This window comes from Anoplopoma fimbria, chromosome 13 (genome assembly GCF_027596085.1).
Source record: "Anoplopoma fimbria isolate UVic2021 breed Golden Eagle Sablefish chromosome 13, Afim_UVic_2022, whole genome shotgun sequence".
NCBI classification, from domain to species: Eukaryota; Metazoa; Chordata; class Actinopteri; order Perciformes; family Anoplopomatidae; genus Anoplopoma; species Anoplopoma fimbria.
Window position 1 is genome coordinate 19,946,399 of NC_072461.1, and position 23,756 is coordinate 19,970,154.

Below are 23,756 nucleotides of genomic sequence, written 5' to 3' on the forward strand. Positions count from 1 at the left end.
CCACGGCCACACCGGTATGTCTGTTTGGTACCGACTATTACTGCTGAAACTTCTGCGCACAGAGGCGGAAAGACTCATCACAGTTCGTCACAGATAGTGGATTAAAATCTTTTATTTTTTTTTATTTCCCCCTTTTCTCCTCCTCCTCCTCCTCCTCCTCCTCCTCCTCCACCTCCTCCTCTAGGTTTCGTGTTACAAAGCCTTGGGAGGGAGTTGCGTGGAGAGCCAGTTCCTCTGTGTAGAAAACTGAATGACAGGATCATATGGCTTGATTTTTTTGCCTCTATAGTCCATCCGTTTGAAAAGAAATAGAGGAAAAAAGAAGAAGAAGAAGAAGAAGAGAATAAGAGAGAAACGGCGGTGCGTATTCGTCAGAAATTGATGAGGATGTGGAATAATTTGTAACTCAAATTCCCCCAAAAAAACAAATCCGAGATAACGGAAAAGAAGAGAGAGAGAGAGAGAAAGGAAAGGGAAGGAGGGAGAGAACGGGATACTGGATCTGTCGTCAGAGAAAGAAAGAGAATCAAAAAAGCGCAGGACGCGTTCCTTTAATCATCACCACCATCTATCTCCCTCATAATAAGGTAAGTTTGCAGCCGTCTATTTGTCGTATTGATGGTTGCATTTGTTGTAAGGACTAAAAGTAGGTTAGAGGAGAGGGAAGCAGAGGTATAGACACATCCCGATCCGGATCTCTCCCTCTCTCTCTCTCCCTCCCTCTCTCTCTCTCTCTGGATCTCCAACTGTTGCCATGAAGCCTCCTTTTCCTCGGTAATAGGACGCCGTGAGAGACAATGCGACGTCCGCACGGGTCATTCTAGGTGTTGTAGGTTGTCCTTTTTTGGGGCTCGATGCGACGCAACTTTATCTCTGCTTCCGCGCGGTGTAAACACGGCGCACTGCGGCCAGGAAGCAGCTGGAAAGGAATCAACCGTAGTCTGTTTCATCTACTGGCTCCAGAAATCACAGCCCAGTAATAAACTACAATGTGTACAACATGCCATAATAATGTCTGCTCCACTTCAGTCACTTCATATTTTAGGATTTGCATGCATTACTTCTATATCTGGAGTGTTTGTGGTGCCCTATAATGAACTTTTAAGAAGCTTTATGAGCTTGTTGGTGTCTTTTCATCTTTTGCTGCCATCAATGTAATGTTACATTCATATCCCTAACTTACTTTGAGACCTGTGTTGTCTGCCTGGAGAGATAGGTTTATAGTTTATAGAGATGTTGTCTCGCATTAGGAAGTATCCCATGCTCGCATAGATGCACGAGTCTAGACAGCATCTTGTTAAAAACATGAATACATATTTTAATAGTTCATTATCACACAGTAGTATATAACAACCCTCCCTCGCTTCCGATGCCATCTCTAGAATTGCAGCCTCTTATTTCCCTCGCTTGCTCAGCTGACACTCAAAAGAAATAAAGCGCTTATGGTGACAATATTCCACTTACTTGAGATATTATGTTGAAGTGCTTTTTTTTCCCCCTTAATGAAGTCAGTATTAACTTCAGTTGAGTGATTATTGTGATTGCTAAGGAGGAGGAGGATGGGGAGGAGGAAGGGGAGGAGGAGGAGGAGGAGGGGCAGCCGTCCACACTGGACAGTAAGCAAGGATATGTGTAAAAAGGTGTGGTGGTTTAGGAGGGGGAGAGGTGGGGGGTCTGCCTTTTCCTTGTTTTTTTATTTTTTTACAAGCTGGATGGTGCCACTGCCAGTTAACTCACAGACTGTACGGGGGGAGTGTGGCCCTTCAAAATAAAGACATTAAGGGTTATGGGAGAAGTTAATGGAGTCGTGTTATTGCCATGTGGGATGGCAGATAACTTTATGTGAGTGCTTGAGGATCCACTTTCTGCTTCTATATTTGTGTTATTTCCTCATAAAAGTTTGTCCTATTTCTTTCTTATACGGTTTGTGGGCAGATAGTTTGGTGTGTGTGTGTGTGTGTGTGTGTGTGTGTGTCACCGTTACATTTGCAAAGATTCATGTAAGTAATATAACTGGTAGAATTCAGCGCATGAAGCACACGTTGACATTTGCAGTGTAGATTGATGTAGCGGAAGATTATCCTGCCAAAATTCCCTTTACTCAGTTTTTTAATTTGTAAAATCAAGTTCACGGACCTTTTAAGAATGGACATAATAATCCTTGAAATAAGTAAGATGAGAAGATTATACAACACTGGTAGTCTAGTTTGGTTGTTGAAACATTCACCCTGACATCTGCATTAGTCCCAGGCAGGGAAAAAAAGCCTTGTAAATCCACAGGGCAGTTGCAACAAAGACACACACACACTCCCACACACACACACACACACACACACACACACACACACACACACACACACACACACACACGCAGCCCTCTGGCCCCAGATGTTAATGCCTCCATTGAGAGAGCTACAGGACTCCTGCCGACTCGATCGCCTCATTGTCGGACAGACAATGGACTCCACATCCTGACAGCCAGCCTCCTTCCCATCTTCCCTCACACACTCCTCTTGCTCCTCACACACACACACACGCACACACACGCACACAATTAAACAGCACACAGTCAGGCAGACAAAGGACCACATGCATCATACATACATGTTAACAGGAATGCTTTTACAGTTGGGTTCAGGCATACACGTGTGCAGATTCACATCCGTTCAACAGACTCATATAATGGCTTTTTTAGTTTTCTGTTGAGTCACAGGATAAATTAGTTGAAGTACAAGTTAGACAATTGTCTTATTTAGAGCATGTGAGTGTGTGTTTTCGTGTGCCCCCCTGGGTGTTGTGTTGGACATGTGTTCTTGCTTCTGTCCACTTGCCACAGGGCTGCAACAAACGAGTACTTTCATAAAAGACTAGTCCGCTGGTTGTTTTCTCCAGCGAGCGATGTTTTGTCTTTTAAATGTCAGAAAACAAAGAAAAATGGCCATCAAAGTTTTCAAGAGCCAAAGATGACATCTTCAGACGTTTAGTTCTGTCTGAATCACAGACCTAAGCCCCGAAAAGTTCATTTTACTTTCATATAAAACAAATAAAAGCTTCAAATCCTTACATTTGAGAAGCTTGAAAAGGCTTTTTTTTGTATTTTGTTGAGTCACAGGATCATTAGTAGCTGATTGATCAATTAATCAACCCATCACTTCAGCTCAGCTTCACAGTCTATGTGTTTGCCGCTATTTATGCATGTGTGCACAAATGTGACATAAACTCTGTTTATGACACCAAAGGGCCAACATTGCATCATAGCCGTTACATCGTCACTGCACCAGATGTCTCCTGTCTGCCGTGTGTGTTGGTGTTTGTGTGTGCGTGTGTTTAATTGCCATCTCTGTGTCACATGCATCGCATCAGTGCAACGGATACTGTAGCTCACATGGTGAGCAGCTGAATGCACAGCAAACTCCCATGATAACGCGCTGATTTCTGATAATTCAACACAAAAGCTTTGCAAACAGGAACGCACACGTAGAGCATTCAGGCTGCGTTCATGCATGGTGTTGTGGGAGCGTATGGAGCTGAATACGTTAACGATCAGGTATATCTGATGGTGGGTGAGTCTTTTTTGTGCCAGCTTCCCAGAGAAGCTGAATATCCTTTGCATTACACCAGAGATTTGATTCCTTTTCTATCTAAATTTCTCTCCTTTCAAAAAACTCTCTTTCAGAAGCAGATTTGCTTTTGTTTTTGCTGTTTCAAACTGCTCTGTGTTTCCTGCTGAGTTGAAGAGAGTTCACATCTCCGGCCTTGCCCTCTGCATGAACAGAATCGCCCTCTCTCGGGTTTTTTTTATGCTTCACAGTACGTGTATGTGTGTGTGTGAGTGAGTGTGTGTGAGTGTGTGCGTGTTTAAATGTGTGTATGTGTTGAACAGAGATATGGTTCATGGCAGGCCAGATGCAAGGTCTGGAGAGCAGAAGCAGATGGGTCGTATGTGTGTGTGAGGTTGTGTTTGTGTGTGTGTGTGTGTGTGTGTGTGTGTGTGTGTGTGTGTGTGTGCTGGAGGGGAACAAGCGGGAGGCGGGGCTGGACAGGCTGATGTTTAGAGAAGAAGGAAGGGAAGAAGCTTGTTTACAAGAACATCATGGTAAAGGGGCTTTGGCAGGGTAGAGGGTCAAAGTGATATAAACCTTATGTTTTCATGCTTTTTCTGTGTATGTGCCTGCATTATTATGAATATGAGTTCATTATCAAGGAGATATAGAGACAAGGTAGTGTGTGTGTGTGTGTGTGTGTGTGTGTGTGTGTGTGTGTGTGTGTGTGTGTGTGTGTGTGTGTGTGTGTGTGTGTGTGTGTTAAGAGAAGGTGTGATATGTGCACAGCTGTGGACTAGAAATGTCACTGTGACCCAAGAACGTAAAAGTGTGGTTCGTTCAATCCATCAACACGAACATTAAGGATTGTTACACAATAGCGTGTCATTGGCATATTGATCATATCTTATATTCTGTAATTAAATACCATTATGAACACATGGCTTAATTTCAGTGATGTTTTTGTCAAAATTATGACCAAAAACCATGAATCTTGACGCTTCCCCGTACTAGGATTTTGCTTCTTGTCCTTCTTCCCTAACCTCCGGTGACGTGCACTTTTTTTTTAGACTTCTTTGGAAAAGTGCACCATATTTTTCTCACAAGCCAATCAGAGCAGCCTGGGTTTTTGGGGGGGGAGGGGGCTTAAAGATAAAGTTGCCAAAATTGTGTGTGAATCCAGGAATATTCAGATAGACAGTATGAGTAAAATAATGTGTTTTGACAATAAAGCATGTAAACCCCACATTTAAGTATGAACCTGAAAATGAGCATAACCCCTTTAACATTATTATTTCTGAATATGATTCTGATATTGTTGGAGGTGTTCTACTCACTTAGCATTAACCTTTTGCTAACTTGTCATTCGTTTATAGTATCCCCCCAGAAACTTTGGTTGTGATGTGTATTGTTGTGTCCCAGTTCCATACTACATCTTACATGTAACTGCAAACGGTATGTACTGCTTAGCAACTGTCTTAATGCAGTTATCATACAAACAAGCTTAGGTATTTTGTAATAATAAAATGATGCACTACGCACATCTAAGGACATCTATCAAAAGGATTTTAAATGCTACCACTAATTACATCTCACAAAGAGAAAGTACAATGTTTTTTTCTAGTGATTTCATACTTATCTTCCTGGAGCTGTCTAAACACCACCTGCAATTAATTTACATTTTTTGCAGCTGTAGCACCTCGTTTTTTGGGACAAAAGTCTACATCGCCAACACTCTCAAATGTCAAGCTTTTTTTAGTATGCAAAATAGACTAAATTAGTTTTTTCACATTTCTAGTGTTAATACATAGCGTGCTAAAAACCTGCTCAGAATCCACAATTATCAGATTCCTTATTCTGAGAATCTGTTGTTAAATTTCCAGATTTGTTTTTTACTTCTTATTAATGCGAAGTATGTATTGTCAAAGTGTTGATGTTTGATAATGTTTCTTCATCTGTAGTGCCTTAGCTCTTCCAGCTCCTCCTGGCTCATTTGTTTACAAGAATCCTTCTAATGTTTTAAAGTGAATGCAGCTACGTATAATTTATTAATGTTAAAGGCTACAGTAGGCACTACTAATATAGACCTAAAATAAGCCGAATTACACACACACACACACACACACACACACACACACACACACACACACACACACACACACACACACACACACACACACACACACACACACACACACACATCACACTGCACATCCTCCAGCCCCTCTCAGTGGCTTCAAAGCCTGTTGAGAAGTTTCCATCAGACATTGAAGATGGATCCAGAGGGTTTTGGCAGCGGCTGGGATTGCCGATGTTCCGAGACGAGAAGCGTTTTGCTCCTCTGCAACTTAGCCTTTCCCTGAGCTCTCTGTCTCTCTCTCAACCTCTGCCTCGTTCACCCACTTATACCCACTTTTTTCCCCTTCTTCTTCTCTCTCACTCGTTTCGGCTTAATTCGAGTACCATAATGAGGTCATTTTTGCATTGCCAAAGTGTAAGCATTACCACTTATATAGCTCAACTTCAATTGAGACAAATACACATTCAGCCCGTTGTGAATGAAAACTATGCTTGGATAGAGAAAAGTAGTATAATCCTTTTGGTGATAGTAATGCCAGTATCCTGAATGCCTCAGAAGCAGCCTCTATGGATATTTCTCTCTTAATCTTAATATCAATTCAGTTAAATTAAATTAAGTCGTATTGGCATTATTGTCAAAAATTACCTTTATTGCGGAAAAAAAGAAAAGCAATACTGCCAGAATAATGGAACACAAGGCAGTAATAAATATTTGCCACTCTCTATGAATGATGCATCCCCCCTTTGGGGCGATCAATAAATAAATAAGCCCTGAGGGAGGAAAAGTGTTTCCAGTAAAGTCAGGCTGGTGGAAAATCCAATATGGTGCATATACTGATGTTCCTGGAGGCAAGTCTGTAGAGCAAGTACAGCTGGATGCACCAACTATTTTCACTCTTGCAATGTGGAAGTTGCGTTTATCAAAGCTTTCTATTCTGACCTCTAATTACCCCCCTGTCGGGCTGATCAATGTCATTTAAAAAAAAAAAAAGTTAGAATCCTAGAAAGAAAGTAGGAATGAACTTTTTTTTTAACTATACAAAAGAAAATGGCGATTGTTGTTGGTTGCTTGGTGACAACACACTTAGTGGGGCCATTAAATGCAGTGGCAGCTTGCCGGGAAGAAAGTGGATGCAGCTCTTGAGGCCAAATTACAAATCCTGCTTTGGCAAAGGCTTGACCCGCCCTACTCTGCCTCTGATTTGCTAGTACTCATTGCCTCCGTCAGGTGGATTGGTTAGTTTCAAGCATCAGGATTGAGATTGGTTAGGATTAGGGTAAAACTATCAGGGTAAGCCAATCAGAGGCAGAGTACGGCTGGTCATGCCTTCGCTATAATGGGATTCGTAAGGCGGAGGGACCATGAGACCCAGCCAGGCTGTAACCGGTGTAGCATCAAAGCATGGTGGAATTAGCAAGCTAGCTAATTGTCAGTCATTTGGAGACAGTACATTAGATTTCCTACAATGTGACAAGTGTGTGCATGAACCATTTAGTTGTTCAATTTACTCATTTACTCTCGCTCTCTATGCCTTGTAACATTATCGTTACACTGCTCATTGTAGTCGTTTCTGCAAAATCTCCCCTCAGTGAGCGCCTTTATTTGACTCTGGAGGTCTTTAGAAGATGCTTGGTGGAGCTGCTCTGGGTGACTTGTGTCCTCTGCATTATTTATGAGTGGTTGAATTTGGTGGAGGAAAGCCCTGACCTGCTTGTTTGTTAGCAGCTGACCACTGTTGGCCATCTGCTGTCCGCCAGAGTCACTCTCTCTCTCTCTCTCTCTCTCTGTAACTATCCATCTCTATGTTGCTCTGCTCTCTGTTTATGCTTCTGTCAATAACTGGGTTTCCATCCAAGTTTTTAGGTAAAATAGGACACATAAAGTTAGAGGGATTAAATTGATGTTTTGCCTACTTGTGATTGAGCTGGGTTCAGTGAAAGCAATGTCGTAAAAATTGATGACAACTCAGTATTTCAATGAATATGAACGTACAACAGGTTCGACAGTGAGCAATTGCGAAGGTACTGGTTTATGTCGTCTGAGGAAACATTTTGCTAAGCTAAGCTACCCGGCCTGCTGGCTCCAGATACATATTTAACACTCAGGCATATGATGAGTGAGGTATCAGTCTTCTCATCTAACTCTCGGCACAAAAGCCCTTCAGCATATTTCCCAGAATGTTGAACTATTCCTTAAGTTAGTTGCCAGTTTTGCTTTATCATTTTTCTTTTCATCTATACAGAAGTATCCATCCATTTAGAGTGTCTTTGGCCATGCCATGTTTTTTGATCTTCTAAATGAGTCAAAGGCAGACTCATCATATTTGATACTTGTCCAGTAATTTCCTCTTCAGATAGCAGCTGCACTCATCGTTCCTATTTCATCCAGCCCATGCAGGCCGTGGTTGAAATTATAAAGCTGGATTGGAATCGAGATGTTAACATGCTCGGCCAAAAACCTTTGTCAGGGAGCCAACTGTGTTTCGGGGGCACCGTGTAAGGTATTTAGAATGTTTTCTGAGGCCCCCGATGCCCCTCTTAGTCAGTTGCTTGTTGTTTTGTTTGTCCCCACTCAGCAGATGTTTTCTGTCTCAGTCGTTTACACTGTGTTTTGTGTACAGAGGACTGCCGGAATTGTTCTTTTTTTTTTGTTATTCTGGTTTTGGTGACACGTCACAGCTGTTTGGGCCCAGTTTGAATGCAGAGATTCCTATTGTTTACTGTCAGTGGCAACAATGCTATGTGTTTGTGTGTCTGTGTGTGTGTGTGTGTGTGTGTGTGTGTGTGTGTGTGTGTGTGTGTGTGTGTGTGTGTGTGTGTCTGTGTGTGTGTGTGTAATTTGCATAGAGTATATGCTTATACATATTTAGCTCATCCTTCATTCTGTTTTCATGCATTGTTTCCTGGGTGTATGCAAATGAAAATGAGCTACCAACAAAAGATAACAGTAAAAAATAGCGGCTTGTGGACTGGATATCTCAGAATGAGTGTGTTATTGTCTGTGTGTGTGTGCATGATGCTGATGCAGTGGGCTTTAGGGGGGATGTAGGCCCCTACCCTCCTCTTCCCTTGCTAACAAGAGCATGGTAGTTTGTTTTTATGACAGCCTTTTTTTGGCATTGTTCTGGTCCGATAGAGCTCGCCCTCCCTACCGTGGGACTGGCCGTTAGCGGGCAGGAAGTGCCGGGAGAGCGCAGCTTGAGCACACACACACACACACACACACACACACACACACACACACACACACACACACACACACACACACACACACACACACACACATACATACTGTATTGCAGACTCCAGCAGGTCCAGCCCCTCCTAAGCTATCGCCCCAAACTCACACATAAAGTTTTGAAAGCACAATAAAAAGTTGCCCTGCGGCTCGCAGGCTGGTAAGCTGCAGCTTATCCAGGAAGGAGCTGCAGCCGGGCTAATGGCCTCTCTCCAGGGTAGGCACTCCAGAGGGGCCCTAGCAGGCTTATCGGCAGCAGGAGGGCCCCTACATGGCCGCTCTTTTAGAACTCAGCTGAACTAGCGTGTGGGAGTAGCTTAGCTCTCGTAGCTGTTGGAAGACTGAGAAATCCTCTTGCTTGTGTCATGCTGTGTTTGTCTGGTGTCAACTTGGCCTGTTGTAAAATCAAAGTTAGTCGTTATCCCGCCGAAATCAAAACGTAGATGTTTACCCAGTGTAGCACCTCTAATTGGAAATTAAAAGTTAACTTAGCGTTGCACTTCCTAATGGAAACTCGGCCCATCAAGTCTATGCCAACCTTTTTGTTGAAGAATCAATGATACACCTGTGTTGCTTTTACTACCAAGTAAGTATTCCTTTCCATTACCATGGGTCCCTTGTGGCAAGTGTGAAGAGGACGCCGGACACTGTGTGAAATACTGTTTCATTGGAGATGTCTCAGTAAAGACCCGGCATGATTTGTAGAAAACGATTGAAAGTGCGATGAAGAGGAGTGAGACACCTTGTTCCCTGATGAATCAGTTTTTGCCTCATGGATCCTTTTTGACAACGTTATCATCGAAACCCGAGAGTCACTGCTCCTTTTCTTCATATATAGTGTTTACAGCAGCTGCTAACTGTGCTGCAGCGAGGTAACTTGTCTCTTTTGCTGTTGCCTCCTATGAAAGACATGCTCATTTTTTTTGCCTGGAACGAAAATTATAAACAGGAAGCACAGTGTCATGCCTAAACATCCTGAACCTGCTGTTTGTTAGTGTTGACGATGCCACCTTCTGCTTTGCATATTGCCCACAATAGATCTGCTAAAATCCTGCAGATTACAAGAATATCACATACAGTAAATACTCAGAGTAAATGGGGAGATCAACTTTGTTCCTGATATGGACAGCATCTTAATACCTGCCGGTGCTAAAATGTCACTGAATTGATGGCTTCACGGTAAAAAAAACATTGCTAGCTGCACAGCCTACCTTCACAGTGGGAGCTTCCCAGTACAACCAGAGCCTTCTGCTGGGGGCCACTGAGCGGATTCAATGGGGAAGTTTAAGATGAACCCTTAAATACCAAATTGTCGTTTGTTTGTCTGCTTAAACTAATTTACTATTTTATAGTTCATGCAACTTGTTAGCACTTACAGTCTGTTAAAGTTCTACATAGTGTCAGCCTTCCACAAGATGTATGGTTGATGGTAAAAAATGCCTAATTGCTTAAGAGTTCTTCAACATTATTGGGAATCATAGGCCAGTCAGAGTGAAGGCATAGCTAGGGAGTCTACACATATAGCCACTGTAGCTACGCAGTACATATATTTTGTGGCCTTATCATTGCTGTATTAAAAATCTGTGGTAACTACAGTGGGACTTTTATTGATTCACGTTTTCCAGGTCTGCTCCTAAACACTTCTATCAAAAACATCACTTCTAGCTAAGCACAATGCTTACCTGTTGGTGCTAGCTCTGGTGAGCTCCTATATGGCCTCAACTGGAGTCCAGCACTATAGCATCTCCTTTGAGCTCAGCTGTATCAGCAGCTGCAGCTGTAATAGTCCTGTTGATGAGGTGTTGGTCTGACTTGTGTGCTTGGGAGGGTGTGAACGAAGCCCATTTTCAACCGCACAAAGTTTCCCAAGGGTCTAAGAACCTTTCGAAGAATTCATTGTGTGTCGATCACAGAGACCACAGTCTTAATAAGGTTCTGGGGAACAGTTTACCCCTCAAACAGTCAGTGAGGCATACTTTCTGAAAGTACAAGAACTTTCGGGGTGGAGTTTGCAGGTAAGACTGTGATTGGTCAAAGACACATAGCGACACTGCTTCAACTCGTGTACCACTTTATTTATTAAATGAGGAAGTACTCTATATCCATTTAGGGCCGACGAGGGGGAATATGTCTCTTTGTTTGACAACATCAAAAATAAAGTTTGGCTCTACTGTCTGCTTCCTGAGTCAAATAGATATCAATAGCCATCAAACACTCGACAGATGATTTACTGTGGAGACACAAGCTCTAAGATTCATTTTGTTCTTCTGCATTTCAGTCATTACATCCAACGTGCATCACTTAGAACTATGAAGCAGAAAATGTAGTCGCAGTGGGGTCAAACCAAGGGTTGATTGTTTCAAAGTTATATTTTTGATGAAGCGGGCGGTCCCACTGACCTGCAGGCTGCTGAGAGTGTTCCCCCCTGCGGCCACCATCCGCCCTTGTTAGGCTCCAGGTCTATTGACCTAAAGTGGCATGAGGGAACCTTTTAGTTCTTTGAAATATAGTCCAGGGACTGAACTTCTTGGAGGACAAGCTGCTAGAGAGAGACATAGTCTGTTTTTGCCCCCTCACCCTTCCCTGTCCTGCTCCAGACTCACCTTTGACCCCCCCGGCTGGCTGCACTCCCCCCATCTCATGCTGCTCTTTTCCAGGCCACTGCACTTTGCATGATGTCTGGCTGTCTGAAGAGAGGGATGGAAAAAGGAAAATAATTGAGTATTGGTCAATGGATGAGGCCACAGTAATATGACAGAAAGGAGGAGAAATACAGGCATTGGGAAAGGTTGGCGAGAGGGAAAAAATTTTGAAAAATATATAGCTTGCCAGAGACAGAGATTGGAAAGCGAGAAAAAGCCAGCCTGCCCGGACAACAGCCCTGAGAAACCAAGATAAGAGTCGACTAGCAGTCAACAATTACACCATCAATTTCCAACCTGGCTTTCACCTTCTTCTCCGCTCTCTCTTTCAGTCTTTTTCACTCTTATTCTCTTTTCTCCCCTTTAGTCCCCACTGCTGTGCTCCTGCTGTATTTTTGTAATAGACCTCTCCACATGAAGTCTGTTACAATCACACACTTGCACATATACTGTATAAAGCTGTGACACACACATGCACGCACACATTCATTATTTCCAAGTATAAATGAGGTACTTAGGTACTCCACTTGAGAAATTATAATTTCAGGCGAGTTCATAGTACTCCAATACATTGACAGTTAGAGGAAGTTATTGTTATAACACTTGTAACCTGTTAATCCACCAAATAACAGGTTGCGGGTTAAGCTTTGACATACAATGTTCAGCCAAAAGCATTATGTCAAAATATATTTATTGTATTATACAAAGTAGCTAAAAGCTCGAGCCTAACCCAAATAAATACAGTTGTTTGAAGCAAATATTTTCACATCAAAATAATAAATATATGAGAGACGGAATTATGACCTGTTTAACTTCCTAACACTAGCTCAAAGTTATTGTTTTGTTTTTTTACTGTGGTATCAAATTGGGTATCAAGAACCGTAGAATGTCACTGGTATTGGTATAGACTCCTAAACTTCTGGTATCATGATGGTAGACGTCCATAGGAAATAAACCTACAGGCAACGACTAAAACAAATATACCCTGTTGATGTGTCTAAGTCATTCAAGAAGGGTTTCAATGAGCAGAGACAATTGTTGTTTGTTACTTTTACTCGAGGATCTAAAAAAACGAAAGAATCTGAATTCTCCTTTTTTCACTTCTAGTGCTTTAAAAACACACACACGCTCTCTCACAGGCTCTCAAACACACTCGTAGCGTTGAAAAGTGCTGACAAACAGCAGACAAACATAGAAGGCCACTTGCATCTTCTCACAAACACTTACCTGTACTAACACGTTCACACATTGAGTGCCGAACATACACATTTCATAGCGCACACACACTTATAGTACACTCACAGTATCTTTATCTTCTCTCTCACTCTGGTGGCATATGGAACAGTTTATCTTGCAGCTTTTTCTTTTCTTTTTTTTTTTGTACCTATTAGGCAAAGTCTTTTTTTAGGAACACCAGGGAGGAGAGAAAGGCAACCTCTTTATTATGATTTTTTCGCCTGAGGTAAGACCAGCCGCGGAGAACAGACAGACACACACAAACACACACACACACACACACACACACACACACACACACACACACACACACACACACACACACACACACAAACTAACTCTGAGCCCCCCTCTGCTTCTATGTGTCAAAAAAATCAATAACACATCTCTTTTTTTTAAAAAGCCTGAAAACTAATGGAAAGAGACAGTGGGGGAGTGAGAGAGTGATGCTCATGAACCATGCCAACATACATACACACTTACTCTCTTTCCATCAGGCTCACCTTCTCTGCTCATTGTGCTTTTTTCTTCTCATCCATCAGGAGATAGATAGATAGATAGATAGATAGATAGATAGATAGATAGATAGATAGATAGATAGATAGATAGATAGATAGATAGATAGATAGATAGATAGATAGATAGATAGATAGATAGATCATTGAGAGAAGCTGTACAGTAAAGTAGGAAAAGCAAGTGCGAGTCATGTCAAATTGAGGCCACTGAGTTAAATCGCCTTCCCTTTTTAAAATTCATTGACCGTCCATCCTCCATCGCTCCATCCATCCTGTCCTCTAATATCTCTGCGGCTGAACGGCTATGCTTTGTGTACCAGGATTAAATTCCTCAAATTTGTCTTTCACTCCCTGTGGGAGAGGACCGTGTTTTTTAATTAATTGATTTTGAAATTAAGTTAGCTGCTCCCTGTGTGTGTGGCGCATGGGTGTGTGAGTGTGTATGTGTGTGGTTGTGACGGAGTGTTTCTTTCTCTCTTTCCCCAACACTTAGCTCGGTTGACGGGGGGGTCGGTCTGGTTGTTTGGCTGAGTCTGTGCCTGTATTCATATGTTTGTGCATTGTGTGATTATCTGTAGTCTGAGAAGCTTAAGAAATTGATTAATGCAGAGGCACAGTAAAGTCACAGCAACACACGCACACAACGAGGATCAGTGTGAAAGTTTTTCAGCGTGACTGAAAAAGATTCGAAACTGGCAATTTGTTATAACTGCAACACCCTGTTGCAACACATCACCATCATAAAGACACAGCATCACATTTTTGTTGAATACATGAAATGGCAACAGTTACTGCTGCAGGATTACTGGTGATGTGAACAGATTCAGACTTGACAAACATTGCTGAGCTGCTGTGGTAAATGGTAATCAGAGCCAACATGAGAAAAAGCTTCCGTCAGAGTAATTACATGCTTCTACATCTCTTCACCAAACCACTTCACCTGTTGGACCGATTCATCTTTTTCCCAAACCAACACCGTCCTGTTGCTTCTCAAGTAGTATTTTTTAGTCCAGCTGCTAAAAGTTTGTTGGTAAAAAGATGTAAAGTCAGTCTTAATCTGTGCCATTCTGCAGTGCAGAAAATGTCTACATTTTAAGGCCTTTATTCACCGAGGGTGGTTTTATTTGAGCGATTAATTCACACGTCAATATATATATATATATAATTACAGTAAATAATTGTTATTTTTGTCTGGAGTACTTTAGCACAGAACATGAATGATATACGTCAAAAAGCAACATCATTTTACATGCAGTTTTCTGAGTTTTCTCCCCACGAATAAAGTCATCAAGCAATCACGTTTTTGCAGAACGAGCAAAAAGTATTTTTTAGGTTGTTTATTTTTCACACACACAGTGTAAAAGCCCTTAAAACTAAAAACTATAATGACTAAATTTCACATCATTATTGCACATGTTAGGAAACCGTTGTAAATGTTCAGAGTGGAAAAGTAAAACAATAGCAGCTGAATGAAACTCCTCATCCCCAGCCCATTCTGACTACAATTCTGTAATATTGAATCAAAGGCAGGCAAGTCACTTAATGTGAGGGTTGTGCCAGGTAACTTTTAGATACGTCTGTGTGAGTTTTCACACTCCTTCATAATTATCAACCGGTGTGTGAGTGCTCCGCTGTGCTCTGTGTGTTCATGTCTGACTTCTCTCTTCTGCAGCTGCACTGACTTTGTTCAACAGAGCTGCTGTGTTTCTGAACGTCTCTCACAAAACCGTCCTTTCTAGAGCTGCAATTGCCAGCGCAGCATGCTGCCTCAGCGCTCGTAGTGCGGAGGGGTTGTGTTGCTCATCAGCGGGGCCACTTTGTAGCCTATGCGTCACAGCCCTGGTGCTGGATCTGCTGCAGGCCGTCCTCGTCTGTCGCAGTGTGTGTTTCTTTGTCTGTGTTTAAGTGTGTGTGTGTGTGTGTGTGTGTGTCTGTGTGTGTGTGTGTGTGTGTGTGTGTCTATCTGCTTCTTTGTGTCTGTGCAAATGCCTTATGTCTCTCAGTCGGTGTGGCTGTTTCTTTGTGTCTGCATCTTTGTGTGTGTGAGGTAACCTGTGTGCATCTTTATCTCTTTGTGTCTGAATGTGTGTGTGTGTGTGTGTGTGTGTGTGTGTGTGTGTGTGTGTGTGTGTGTGTGTGTGTGTGTGTGTGTGTGTGTGTGTGTGTGTGTGTGAGGGTGTGCCTTTGTCTAAGTGCTTTGTGTCTGTGTCTCCTTTCGTCTTATTAATTATATATATAAATGTGCTTACTGTGTCTGGTGTGTGTGTGTGTGTGTGTGTGTGTGTGTGTGTGTGTGTGTGTGTGTGTGTGTGTGTGTGTGTGTGTGTGTGTGTGTGTGTGTGTTACCACAGCTGTATGACAGACAGAGCTCCTGCTAGACTTTATTAACAACATTTACTAGATACTCTGCTGGGTTCGTCTAAGCTGGGAGATTAAGATGTGCGCACATACACTCACACACACTGACAAGACTGACTCACAAAGGCATCAGGGGTTTGGGAAAGAGAGGGAGTGCATGTGTGTGTATGCATTAGTGTCTGTATGTGTATGTGTGGGGGCGAGCTTTGCAAAATCAACATACACATGCGCTGTATCATTCCGACACATACGCACTGCCTTCTCACATTTTCTTGTTCTGTCATCCATACTGCGTCACAACTCCCACATGCAAACACACATTTTTTATTAACCTAAACACAAACACACAGGCAGTTTTAAATTAGTATAAAATCATTAAATGTTTGTAGTTTAGGTTTATTGTCATCTGAATAGTAGCACTCTGTACCTCAGATACCTTATGCACACACCAACACACACAAACTCTCAAACACCTGAGAGAGAGCACCAGTGTGTTGTTATTAAACTATGAAGACATCAATGTGTATCTCTGTCAGTGTTTATGTGTGTGTTTGCTCCCTGGTGCAGTGGCAGCAGTTTGATTGGGTTTATCGACTTATTGGTTCTAGCAGAGGGAACGTGGGGTTGGTCAATACCTCGTCATTCATTTAAATGGAGGGATTGCACTGGTAGACACTATCCGGACCTGAGGAAGAAGAAGATTCAGGAAACAACCTAAATAAGTGAAGGAATAGTTCAACATTTTGGTAAAAAAAACCCAAAAACAAGCTTTTTTTACTGAGAGTGACTGACATCATTCTCATGTTTGTGCGTTGAGTATGGAGCTTGGCTGAAGCAAAAGAAAAAATAGAACATTTGCCTTTTAATACTTCTCAGGTTCACTAATTAAAATACATCCTATTTGATTAAAGCTATAGAGAAACAGTAATGTAGTAAACAACAGATAGGGGTTTCTTCTATCAATTGCATGCTGGGAATATTTCATGGTTGACAACAGCCTGGTGCAATGACATGAGCAGATTAAACAAAAATGATACAATCTTTTAATTCTGTGGTTTCAGAGCCAGATTAGGTGTTTTTTTCTGTTTGCAGTCTTTATTCTAAACTAGGCTAAACACATCCTTGCTCCAAACCCGCCCTTAACAATATTTTCAAAGTTCCTGTTCCACGAAAGGAAGCAAATAATATTCTGAAATTATGGGAAATACTTGTAATCCAGGAAGTCACTGCTCCTGGACAATACATAGTCCCACCCATAACCCTCTGTAAATCTGCAAAATTGTTGTTTATACATATGTTCCTGGTTTGGATTTAACCACACTATCACTTTGAGTCAGGCTAGTTTTTTTCCCCTTTGCTTCCAGTCTTTATGATAAGCTAACTATATCTGGGCTGTTGCTTCATATTCAGTGCACGGACATTAAAGTTGCGTCAATATTTTCATAACTTTTTGAAAGAAAAGCAAAAAATGTTATTTCCCAAAATGTTGTATTATTCCTTTAAAGAAAAAGTGACTTAATTGAGACAGAGAGACAATGTCTGGCAGCTAAATAGACTGGTAGGAGGGAGAAAACAAGGAGGCAGAGAGAAACAGTCCAATAGTCACAGAAAAAAGAGAGAAAGTCATAAAGTGACGGACAGACCTTAGAGAAAGAGGGCGGCTGAAATAAATGAAAGAATGGAGAAAAACTCATATAGAGCGAATGGGAGCCGGAGAAGTGTCTCAGATGATGAAAGAGAATCAAAAAAAGTGAGATATAGTGATGCAGACAGGAATAGGAAAGCGGCAAATACGGCAGATAAAAAAGAGGCAGAGTTTGATCGTTGTCGTCAGCCGCTCCCTGACTTCTGCTCGTTGACCACAGGCCTACTCTGCACTTCATTTATTGTCAGACTTTATTTGATTTCTTTGTACCGCTGTCATTTTCCCCCCTCCCTGTTTGCCACCCAGACACCCTGCCGCTTTTGTTTTTCCATTGCAGCAACAAAATGGCCTAGTTCTTTCCTCTAACCTTGACTTAAAGGGCCAGGGAACGCTCTTTCTGAGCTCTTTTTTTCATATGTTCCATTGCTGTTTATGGGAGTGCTGTGATCACTTTGAAAAGCTTGACTTTTGCATCTGTTTACCTCTGTAACTTTTATTTTTTAAGTTTGTGAATTTTGGAACATGTTTCCTCTGAGCGTCTCAGTATGTGTCCAAATATGTTTAGGTTATGCAATGAACAAAATAAGTACATTTTTGTTGAATTTTGACACATCCTTTTTTTTTTTTAAGATACCAATATATATTTGCATGTTTCCAGTCTGTCCAAACAGTCAGCCCACCAATGGGTTTGGTTATGGGCAGATGTGGCTTCAATTTGTCTGACTGAAGAAATGTTTTCCATCTCAAATTGACTGCTGAGCTTTTGATTCAAGGGCTGACAGCATGTGTCGGCTACCAGTGTGCTTCGCATTCATTCGGGAGGCAGGTTTGTTTATGCTGATGTTATTCAAAATGGTCTGCAATTAGTGACAGTTGATGGAAAGTTGAAAAAGCTCCCCAGCGACAAAGCTGCATGTGATGACAGTTTGTATGAATAAATTACGGGGTTCTAAAAGCTGATCTTTATGTTTTGGTTAGAATAATATCAAGCTGATTTTATTGAGTCTCCATCTGTGATTGTGATGTAGATTAAATAATGATTTTTTTCTGCAGCTTTTGGTCAGTCAGCCTGTAAAAGCCTGCAGTGCAGACTTGCCCTAAGGAGCTGCTAACCCACCTTAAAGAAGTCTGTTTGTGAGGTTTTTATTGGATGTCACATATGTGGGGTGTAAAAGCAGCTTCAGAGAGTTTTTCACCCCCACAAGAAAGCCCTCAATCATTGTTGTTCTTTAGCTATTGTTACATTTCTCAATCCTGACTATCTAGCTGAAGTGCTGACAATCTGCAGATATAAACCTTTTAAAAAACATAATCAAACTCCCTCACCCTTTCACACTCCTACTTGAACGAGGGAATTATTCCTCACAGCATTACAAGGCGAGCATTCTACCCATATCGAACGGCCGGCAACTGCATTTAACAGGTATCATTAGACTTTAACATGGTTTCTCACTGTCCATTACCGCGCCATTGATTCCAGTAAGGCCCACATTGGAATTGGATAAGATGTAAGTGAGCCGGTTTGAGTGGAGAGTTTCACCTCGTCTCCAGCGGCCCTGACAGTTTAAAGCACATTGAGCGATTGGATCCTGGCCCGCTGTGATCTCATGACGAGGTGATATAATCCTTGTTGGTCATGGTGTCTGGGCGGCCAGTTGTTTACCATTTAGTGCGCAGCAGAACAGTAAGATGAATATAAATGCCTGGCATCTCATCATTTATATTTTTCAACAATCATTGAGTTGGCATTTATATGTACGTAAGAATATATACAAGCATATGATGCAAAGGCAAATATAGTCTCCTTCAAGAGCCTGAGACACTTTAGTTCTTATTTTTTTAGCAGGATAGCATCAGAAAAATGGACCCACACTATAAAAATGGTGTTTCGGGATATCCCAGGGCTTCAGAGGTCTAAATTTTATAGTTCAACAAAGCAGTGTGTTCGAACCCAGCTGGCCCAGTTTGTGTTCCTACCCTCACTGTCTTTGCAATCTCTCCACTCCGCGGCATCCAAAAGAAGCACAAATACCATAAAACAGCTTCGTTGAGGTGGAAAAAGAAATAGCTTTTTAACCGAATGTTAAATGCAGCCCAACCGAGGGAATGGTGAAGTTTACCAGCTGTTCTGCATTTACTGAGCAAGACCATCCCCTGATGTTGAAGTGTGTCACATGTTCTGCCCCTGAGCTCCCTTGAGGATATGTCGTGGTTTATATTTTAACCTGTCCTTGAATGTACACCATGTATAAATAACTTATTAATATGATTACACAACAGGGAAAATACTGTGTTTCATGGTGGGATTCATACGAGTGATTAAACATCTATTCAGTTCATAAAGTTTGTATTTGTTTGTTTTACTTGAGCTTTGCTGTAGCAAACACTCAGAGTTATGTAATCAATTCCCGTGAAGAATCCTCTGGAACAAGCAGCATCATGGGATGTACTGTATCTTGTATTTGGCAGCAGCAACAGCAGTTTGTTTGGGATAACTAGAAGAAGATGCATCTTGTTTAGCGCGATAGTGACAGCCGCAGTGGCTTTAAAAAAAGGAAAAGAATTCCACCTACAGAAGCTTATACTTCAATAGAACATCGAATCAAAAAATAGAATGTCAGCTAATGATTTTCAACAGGATCCTTCTTAAGCATTAGCACTGCATGGAAAAAACACAGTCCCTTCATTCATTTAATGGAGAAACTGCTTTAGCACACCAGGGGTCTTGACGCAGAGGGCTCCGGTTAAAAGAAAAAGATGAAGGGGGTCCCCCAGCGAAAAAAGACTGTCGAGGTGAAAAGGGAGCTTAACCTGAAGGCAACACTTTTGATTTACAGGTCGATTTGTGTCACAGACTTATTCTCATGAGGTTTGTGTAGACACGGAAAGCTCAAACTTGTAATATATAAACTGCTGAAATTAGCTTATGTGTGCTGTTTTCATCAACACACGTAAAGGACAGGCTCAGTACGAAAGAAAATTGTGGTTCTGTTTTTTATTCTGCTGAAGATACGTAGACGTGATCCATCAGGAAGAACTAGAGGACGTTGTTTGTGAGAAATGCTACCTTGTTTTGCATGCTGCTGCTGCTCGCACCTAAGCAGATGCACTCTTACTCAGGCTTTGATGCAGATTTTTAGCTCCCTTCCTCTGCTCCTCCTCCGACTCCCTCACACACTCGACACACACCTGTCCTCCTCCCTTAGGCATGTCTTGTAGAGAACCATCCCTCTCCTCTCCTGTCAGTGGGAACAAATGAGCCACGGCATGCTTCTTAGTGTGTCGGTGCAAGTGTGTCTCCTCCGGCCTTCCTCTCTTTTGCTTCCACCCAAAACACAAACACACACACAGAAAGAGACTCACACACACACACCTGTTCTGCGCCGTTACCCTCTGACAGATCACTGACATGCCGTGTCTAGGCCATCGTGCACTGGTGTGTGTGTGTGTGTGTGTGTGTGTATTGTTACAGACAACCCCCCCACTGTGTCAGTCTGGCAAATGCCATTTCTCAAGGAGCTGAGGGAGGAAGGGAGTGTGGGGTGAGGATGAAGGAAGGGCGAGGGCCTTGATGTGAGTGTGTTTGTTGTCAGAGGGTTTATTAATAAAGATGACCTCAGCCGGAGCTGCTCAGAGGGTGTGTGTGTTTTTTTTCCCCCTATTTATTTTTTTCCCTCTGTGTGACCCCTTGATCTAGTCATATTATTAGTATTTTGAGAAAAATAATTCAATTTTTATGCATTCATACATATATTTCAAAGCCTTCTCCTGTCTTCCAGCATTCTCCTTTGTCGTCTTGTGGCAACAGTCTGAGGTTGTTGCACTCTGGCTTCTCCGGCTCATAATGCATCTTTGCGTGCATGCAGACTCATCTGTTTGTCTATGTATGTGTGTGTGTGTGTGTGTGTGTGTGTGTGTGTGTGTGTGTGTGTGTGTGTGTGTGTGTGTGTGTGCGTGGGCGGGGGGGTTGTAACAGGGATAATCCGTCTTGATACAACTCCTTTGTGTCTCAGTGTACGTGGATGTGATTATGTGCTTCATTATGTCGGGCTAAACAGGTTGAGTCCACTGTGTGTGTGTGTGTGTGTGTGTGTGTGTGTGTGTGTGTGTGTGTGTGTGTGTAGACGTCGGTTACCTGCTGTGTGTGTTATGGAACAGATGTCCTCCTCACAAGAATAGGATGATGAGTAATTTTCTTCAAAGTGCAGGGCATTTCTGCCTGTCATCGCTCCGAGTATGACTTGGTTAAAGGGGCAGTTCACTTGTATTTTCTCTCTTTCTACAATATATTTGAATTGCTTTCTGTTGCTGTTGTGCCAGGATGGATTGTGCAAGATTCAAACAGCTTCTCCATCATTTCCACTAGATGCTCAAATTGTAAAGCACTTTTCATTCAAGAGCACTTTAGAACTATGGCAAACATGAGGAAAATAAAACTCAAAGTATCTGCAAGGCCCATTACTGTATCACTAGAGGTAAGGGAGAAAATATGGGCTTGTATATTCAGTGAACTGATGCTTAAAAAATAGAATTAGGATTAGCAAAGTTGTGAAAGTATGATAGACTGTATGTGGAGTCAGGTTAGGTTGAGGCAGACGTGGTCACTAGTGGAAGGTGATCTCATTTGTTTAGCAGTCGAGCTCCCCTTTGAATCGGTCCCCCAAGGCTGGAGCTGCAGCCTGAGTAGGACAGTCAGTCGAGCAATGGGCCCCCAGGGGTCCAGGCAGTTACCATGGAGGGGGAGGGTGGCCCTCGTTTTGCCCTCTGTCTGCCTCACCGCGGTGAACACAGAGGCCATTAGGGACAGGGGCCTACTGCATGGGAGAGCCACGTAATGAGATAATGCATGGAGCTCCCGCTGCTACTGTCATACTCACACACGCATGCTCGTGCAAGGGCGGATGCAAGTATGCACATGTGCACCTATAAAGCTTTAAAAACACTTTAGCATCCAGTGAAAATATGCATGCGGTGGATGAACACACACACTAGCAGGAGTAGATGCATGAATTGATCCACACTCACATATATTAACCTTCCTCTCCGTCAATAATCCTTCACCCATGTAGGGTTCCCTAGCTATTTGCTATTTCAGCTGCAGCTCCAAACCCTCAGCCAGTTACATTTTCTTGGACAGACGGCAGCAGCAGTGAGAGGAAAGCTAATGAAACAGGATCTCCCTGCCTCTGGTTATTCCACAGGAGAAGAAGAAGAAGAAAAATCACTCTCGATTTGACCTTGAATGAGTATAATATCACAGAGTATTCAGGGAATGGTGTGTTTACCCGGCTTACTTATTCACTGGCAGGCGCCATTGTTCTTCCGGGCCCACGCGAGACCTGAAATGCTGCCCACTCCCCCGCAGTGATTCAGGGTCTCCTTCAAGGAGACACTGAGTCATAGAAGGTTGGTCGTCTTTGGAGAGTTCAATAACATAAGTCAGGACCGATGCTGTGAAATTACAAACTGAGGGAAAAAAATATGCTTTTAATGGATGCTTCTTTTCTCAAGCATTTCTGAAATTAAAGATGTTTTTCTCTAACAGGCCAGAAGGCCGTGAAACTTAGCTGTTGCATAAGTAGGTGTCAACCTGAAACCAAAGAAGCGAATAATTTGTATTTGTCTAGGTATTTATTCAAGGCAGGGATATGGCATCAAAGAGAAATGGAGGCTTAAATAAAAAAAGAGATGGGCTTTCTTTATCTATATTCAAGTTCATTTCATCATTCAGTCATGCAAAAGTAACATAAATTACCAAGACATACAGAATCAACATTATGATCAAAATATTATTTGAAAAGTAGAATATTCCTTCTTACCCATCAATAGATAGGGAGGGTTGATCCTCCGTATTTCCATATTCATTTTTGGGATTTAGGAAAATGTATCTCAGACTTCAATAACTATATTTTTATTTCTTTATTTGCGGTTTGCGGGCAGGGTGTAGCCAGCTGTGAACACAACCATGACATATTAGGAACATTTTTTTTCCACGTTTCCACATTCAGCAACATTTGCATTCATTTAGAGTCATGTTTCAGTTCCAGTATTCATCCTCTTTATGGCTCTGTTTTGGTCTCCACAAAAGGAAAGAAAGTTCTTTAGCTGCTTTATGCTCCATTGAGTTCTCAATAGCTTGTTTGCTAACTGCGTGTGTCTACTGTTTAGAGCTGGGCAGCTAGTGTACCATGGGTTTACCAGAGCTTTAAATAGCGGTCTGCTGAAGACAGAGATGATGAGACCTGTAAGAGTGAACCAACATGCTAAAATCGACAGCAGCACTTTTTCAGCATTCACATTGTTGTCTGACATTTAGCTAGATGGAAAAGTCGACTTGTGTTCTGACACCCATAAAGAGCGTGCTGTGAGGAAAGCAGAAATCAGGAGTGAAAGTGGTCCGGTGAAAAGCCCTGTGTGGAGCGTTTTTATCAGAGGGCGCCTCAGCAGGACGGATTTGTTCGGCTTTACTCCTTTTATGAGACAAATATTGGGATAAATCTC

The 23,756-nt window shown here is 42.2% G+C and overlaps 1 protein-coding gene across 1 annotated transcript in view; it reads left to right on the forward strand.

Moving 5' to 3' along the window:
• The first annotated feature begins 236 nt into the window (after positions 1-236).
• Positions 237-23,756, forward strand: part of sema4c (sema domain, immunoglobulin domain (Ig), transmembrane domain (TM) and short cytoplasmic domain, (semaphorin) 4C) — an 89,436-nt gene continuing 65,916 nt past the window's right edge. The window contains 1 exon segment of the mRNA XM_054611263.1: positions 237-587. The gene's annotated coding sequence lies outside the window, so the exon portion shown is untranslated.